A 6,000-nucleotide genomic window follows, 5' to 3' on the forward strand; every position below is an offset into this window, starting at 1 on the left:
GTTCATTTACTCATTCACTCAGTTGCTCACTCTCTGGTTCACTTGTTCAGTTTACGCACTGACTCACTTGACTCACTGAAAATTTGCAAGAATAAAAAGTCTCCGACTAGAGCTTAGATTTCATCTGCTAATCTATCCATATTGTCAATTCACTTTTTATGAAATTAAGAAATAAATCAACCAAATGTGGTGGAGTTTGCTTCTGCATTTTGATTTGATAAAGCACAAGCAAGTGATTCGGGAACCATAAAGTCAGTGAACAACTGAGTCGGTGAATGAGAAACTCACTCACCCAACGACTCAGTCCCTCAACGATTAAGTGAGTTAGTTGAGTGTACAAGTGAGTGAGCCCAGAGGGATCATGTTTAGTCAAAATGTTCACTCACCCACTGAAGGGAGTCGTTCAATTTTGTTCAGACTCGGCATACCAAATATGTGTCTACATATATACTAAATGGTATCCTTCCCTGCGTTACTACCGTCTGACAATTTTTTTTACTTCTCTATGCAAGGTAGTCATGTAAATTTCTATAAAAACATCGATTTCTATGTTCATCGATGGTTTCAATGTTAATAATCGATGGTGTTATCAAACATCGGGCAAAAATTTCGATGCATCGAGAAAACTAAACTTCAATGTTTTCTAATAATCAAAAGTTCTCACAATAGTTTTTAAAATTAATTTTAAATGAATAAAGTATTAATAAAATATTGAAACCCGCTAGCCTCTTTTCTAAGTGTTAGCCTTATCTTTCAAAAACTATTTGATAAAGTATTTGGGGCTTTACTTTCCGAAATAAAATTTCAATCGCCTGATTTGTTATTTTATCTGTTAACATTTTGCCAGTCGGTGGAAAACCTTTTACCTTATCTTTGTCAATCTGAAAGAAAAGAGCTTAAAGTTATAGATTAAGTAAGGTGTGAAAGGACTTTTTAAGGACAGCTTCATATAATTATATGATAACATTGATACATCGCTGAATATCGACATCAACAAAAACATCGGTAAACATCGAGCAACATCGCTAAGAGAACAACGATGATCGATGCATCGATGTTGTTTTACATCACTAACGCAATAAAATAACGATATAACGGTATAAAAGTGCATAGGTAAATATGAGAAAAAAAAATGCATTGTAATTTTGTTGTTAATTTATAAATCGTGGTATGGAAGAACCGCGTTAAAGGAGGCATACTTGTATAGATAGAATATAATTAAACATTAAATTGAAATTGATATATATGCAAATAATTATTTTGTTTTCATTCGACAGGCGATTGATACTACGCATCGATCTTGAATACTGTGTTGAAGAGTTTTAGATTGAATACTATTTTAAAGAGTTTGAATAGATTAAAAGTAATCCTCATCGTTATTGAACTTAAACCTTTTCATTGCAATCTTTTGTTTGACGTAGTAAGATAATTCAAAGTATTTGACTACGTATTAAACGTTCAATCTGTGTGTGTGGCTGTGTTTGTGCTTGTTTTCTCAATCAATTCCTTTACATGTAATTCATTCTTATTCCTTATCGGTATTTCAACTTGCTCATATATATACTTCTCTGACGCTTTATCTCCATTTCGCTTCACTCCCATTCTTTCTTCCACATCTCTCTTTCAGCAATCAGTTGTGTGTGTGTGTGTGCGTGTGTTGTCCTGCTTCAAGGCTCGCCAAGTTGATTGTATATATAAAGCAAAACTACACTCTTAACGGCTTACTTTGTAATCAGAGCCAAGAATCCTGCAGCGAGGACTCTACACACACAGAGCAAGTGAGCAAGAAAGAGAGAGAGAGTGAGTGTGGCGCACACAGGATGTGCACCATCTACTAGCGAGGACACGCATGCCAAGAGCGTTGAAATGTTTTGCCTGGTTAGGAAATATAAAAAGAAAAAATACATACAAGTACATATAAACGTGGCAAGCCAAAAGCGGCTTTGGCTAACACGTCTATCTTCTGCTTGTCTTGGCCCACTGTCCCCTGTATCCCTTTCCATGCTCCTCCATCCAGGCGTCCAGAGAAATTCAAGCTCTTCAGGATTTTGCTTATGGTGAAAGCATATGAAGACTAAACATGTTCAAATTTAATCTCTTTTCTGCACAATATCAACCAACGCAAGATGTTTATCATAAGAAAAACGAAAAGGATGGCATGGGAGGGATGCTCAGTGATTTGAAGCTAAATTCAACTTAAGTTAGTCTCTCGCTTTCTTTATCTCTTTGCTCAAAGTACTTACAAAGACTTCCCAAATATTATTGACCATGAAATTTGATCACAAGTAATGCAACAATTCAATGGGTTTACATTGTCAGTTCAGCTTACTGACAATGTCTATTCATTTATTATCAAAATTTGTCCAAATTGAAAGCGTTATAATAAATAGATTTATAAACTAAAGAAATGAATCCTAAAGTTGTCCACTCAATTTAACAATGTTTGTGTGTTTAAAAATGACTAGAAGATCAAGCCTTAAACTGATTTATGTAAATAAGGGAATAAACTGCAAGAAAAACCACAACATATAAACAAGAATTTAGACACTTCTATTTAGACACTTCTTCAACATCGAACCCGATAACGATTAAATAACTACAATAAAGTGTAGTCGAATCGATAACAAAACGCGACTAGAACGATAACGTCTTGAAGATTTGATATTGGTGCAAAATAACGATGGCATAATAACGATAAGTCAACAATAACTAGAACATAATACAAAACTATCGATAAGGTAACGAAAGCATACCGACAATACATTTTCCGTTTTACTTTAGACAGACCTTAAGCTACTTCCCTAAACTAAAAATAATCTAGAATCTAGATCTCTGGCAGATGGCTAATCACACTTCTCGTTTATTGTAACAGACTTATTGATACAAACTGAAAAAAAGTTGATTATCCGAAATTGACACAATTTTCAAAATTAAACAGTTTTTAAACTCCACAAGAATCACTAAGCTTCGCCACACAATTCTCACACACTCTTACCTCCTCAACCACATTAACCAACCACCGTGATCTGTCGACATTGTAACATTAATCATGTCCTAGAATTATGCCATTATTTAGTCCATTCTCTGCCATATTTAACCCAACCAAGAAAACTTGTCCAAGAAAAATCTGAGTGCGAACGAGCTTCTGAGCTGACTGTGCTCAATTTTGATCCACTAGGTTGACTGGGTTTTCTTTGCTTAAAACCATCCATTATGGTTCAGGAATTTTAGAAATCCTTTCAGTGCCACTGTGGTGATATCCTCCAGCAGAGCGAATTGGTATGAGCCTAGAGTACGGTTTCTAGCCTTATTGGGCACTAACAAAGTTTCTATAGAAACCATTGAAGGCGAGTTCTAACCTTTGCGTGTAGGTTGCAATTGGGGGATGTCCTGAGCTGATGAGATAAAGTTATTTGCTTGTTTGGTCTAAAATTATTCAAATTAATTAAATGATAAAATTATTTTAACTACTTCGAATGTCTTAGGACATTTCAAAGCTTTGGCAATTCATTGTAATATAGTTATAAACTATCTATAAACTGTCACAACTATAGGCTTTGGTTTAGGCAAAAACTACATCCATCCAGTAGCTTATGATTTGAACCCGGATCCTCGTTGTTTAGTTGCCTAATCTACCGAGGACTGGTCATTGCCTTTCATTTAATGAAGTTTTGTATTTAATAAAATTTGATAAGTACCTACTTACATTTAAACATATGCATTTCATTATAAAGTAATTACTAATTCATTTAAATCTGTTTTATTTGCCTCCAATGGATAAATAAGATTTCACTCTGTTAACAAATAATTGCTATTGTCAAAAAACATTTTGAAACTCTCTTATTTATACATTTTTTTATTGTGCCTATTTTTTGATTCGAAGGACTTTGCAGCAAGGTTGGCTGATAATTTTACAATATTTAACATTTAATTTTCAGAGAATAAATGAAATACAAATTTGTAATATTTTTGCTTCAAAGGAATGCTTAAAATGTTTCCCTCATTAATTTAATAAAATTTTGTAGTTATTCCGTAAACATATTTTTAAAAATTCTCTTTTGATTGGTAATCAAAGCTCGTTAATTCGATAAATTATTTTACTCGTTAGCCTTTTCTATCCCTCTCTCTCTCTCTCTATCTCTCTCTCTATCTCTCTCTCTCTCTCTCACTCTATCTCTCTCTCTCTCTCTCTATCTCTTTCTCTCTGTGTTTAATTTTTTTTTGTGCCCATTGATTAATTCAAATTACTTAAAAATGCTCTTTGCCTACAAAATTTTCACTAATTGCCTCTTTAATTTGACTAGAGAATTCGTTTTGCCTACTTTTAGGCTGATTGCGTGCTCCATAGAAATCTCCAACCATTTCAATGCGAAAATGACTTAATAACCAATAAAGTTTTGTTTTATTTATTTACAAATAAACCGTTAAATCAGCATAATAACTTAGAGACAAGGGTGTGGGAATGGTGATTAGGCTGTTGAGGTGGCAGAGAGTGGCGGGGCGTGGAGAGGGCCGGCCAGTATATACAATTGCCTTCTGGCGATTAACGCCCCGGCGACTACTTTGCGGTAATTGAAGTTTTTGAATAGTAAATAACATCGTTCGAAATGGACAAGGGAAGTTAGCAACCGGCTTTGCACCCTCCTATGCCTACTCCTACTCCTTTTTCTTTATTCCCCCATTTGCCATTTGCTTTCTCTCATTGTTTAGCCCCAACCTGCCGCTCCCCCCCGCTGGCACAAGCAACACATTGCAGTCTGTAATATATCAGACGTTGCTGGTAACAAGGCACCGCTGGCTCGAGGTTATTGTGTGTTCCCTCCTGGGTCAGCCGCAACAATAACACGAATGAATCCAATTGAAAAACTCAATTGTTTCGATTCTCAATATACCCTGTAAGACAAAAATGCTAAAACTTTTGCTCTAAAACTTAAAATTTCAAGACAAGACAACTTTTTCTTTTGTGTTTTTTTTTTTTGTGAAGTTCATAAATGAAAATTAAAAGATGATTTAAAGGGCCAAACTGAATGCGTAGGCATTGTAGCCTGGTTCGCCTTTTCTTTTGTTTTTGTTCAAAAGTAATAGGATATAATAAAAATATTTGCAAAAATGTAAACGCAATAAGCAAAGAGGAGCAAAGGTCCTGCCTGCCGACTCCTGACTGGCTCCAGAGCTTCCTGACTCACTGATTGTGTGCGGCTCACGTAGTCGAACCGCAATAAATATTGATGAGCATACAAACACAACATTAAAACGTTGTGCGTAAAATGGTCGAGGAGCTAGTCCTTGGCCAGGAGCAACTGCCATCGTCCACAACCACACCCACTCGCTACCTCCGCCTCTCCATCTCTCTCTGCAGTCCTGAAAAGTTCCCCTTTTATGCCGCTTGCGCTCTAATTTGTCTTGCCAGCAACAGTTAAAGGAAGTAAAATTTAATAACAATAATAACACGCTAGTCCAAGAAAAAAAATAAAAACTACAACAACAACAAAATCGAGAACTTCGGCTTTATTTTTATACCAATTTTTGGTTTCCAAGTCGTTGAGGGTACGATGCGGGGAAAGCTTTATGGAAAATGGCCTATGCCCTCTCTATATTGAAAGCCAGAGAATGCATTAAATATTAACAGCCACAAAAGGAATATATGTCTTAAATAACATTCAAGCGCAGCCATATATGGTGAGTGGGGAGAAAAGCCTCCAAATGCGAGGGGCAGTCGAAGAATTTTATTTGTTGCTTCTTCATTTAGCTGTAGGCATGAGAATAACTTTATGAAAGTGCAAGATTTCGCAGAAACAAACATCTCAACCTTGGGAATTCAATTAGTCTAATCGATAAATTTATTAATTTGTTATAATAAATAATTATTAGCAGTTGTTTTTCCTTCAATTAAATAGAAAAATAGAAAGACGAATAATAAACTAACAAAGATATATATATATATATATATATATGTATATAATTAAATGTGTAGCGAAACCACCAGGAATATTTTCATCA

Source organism: Drosophila willistoni, unplaced genomic scaffold (genome assembly GCF_018902025.1).
Source record: "Drosophila willistoni isolate 14030-0811.24 unplaced genomic scaffold, UCI_dwil_1.1 Seg143.1, whole genome shotgun sequence".
Classification (NCBI taxonomy): domain Eukaryota; kingdom Metazoa; phylum Arthropoda; class Insecta; order Diptera; family Drosophilidae; genus Drosophila; species Drosophila willistoni.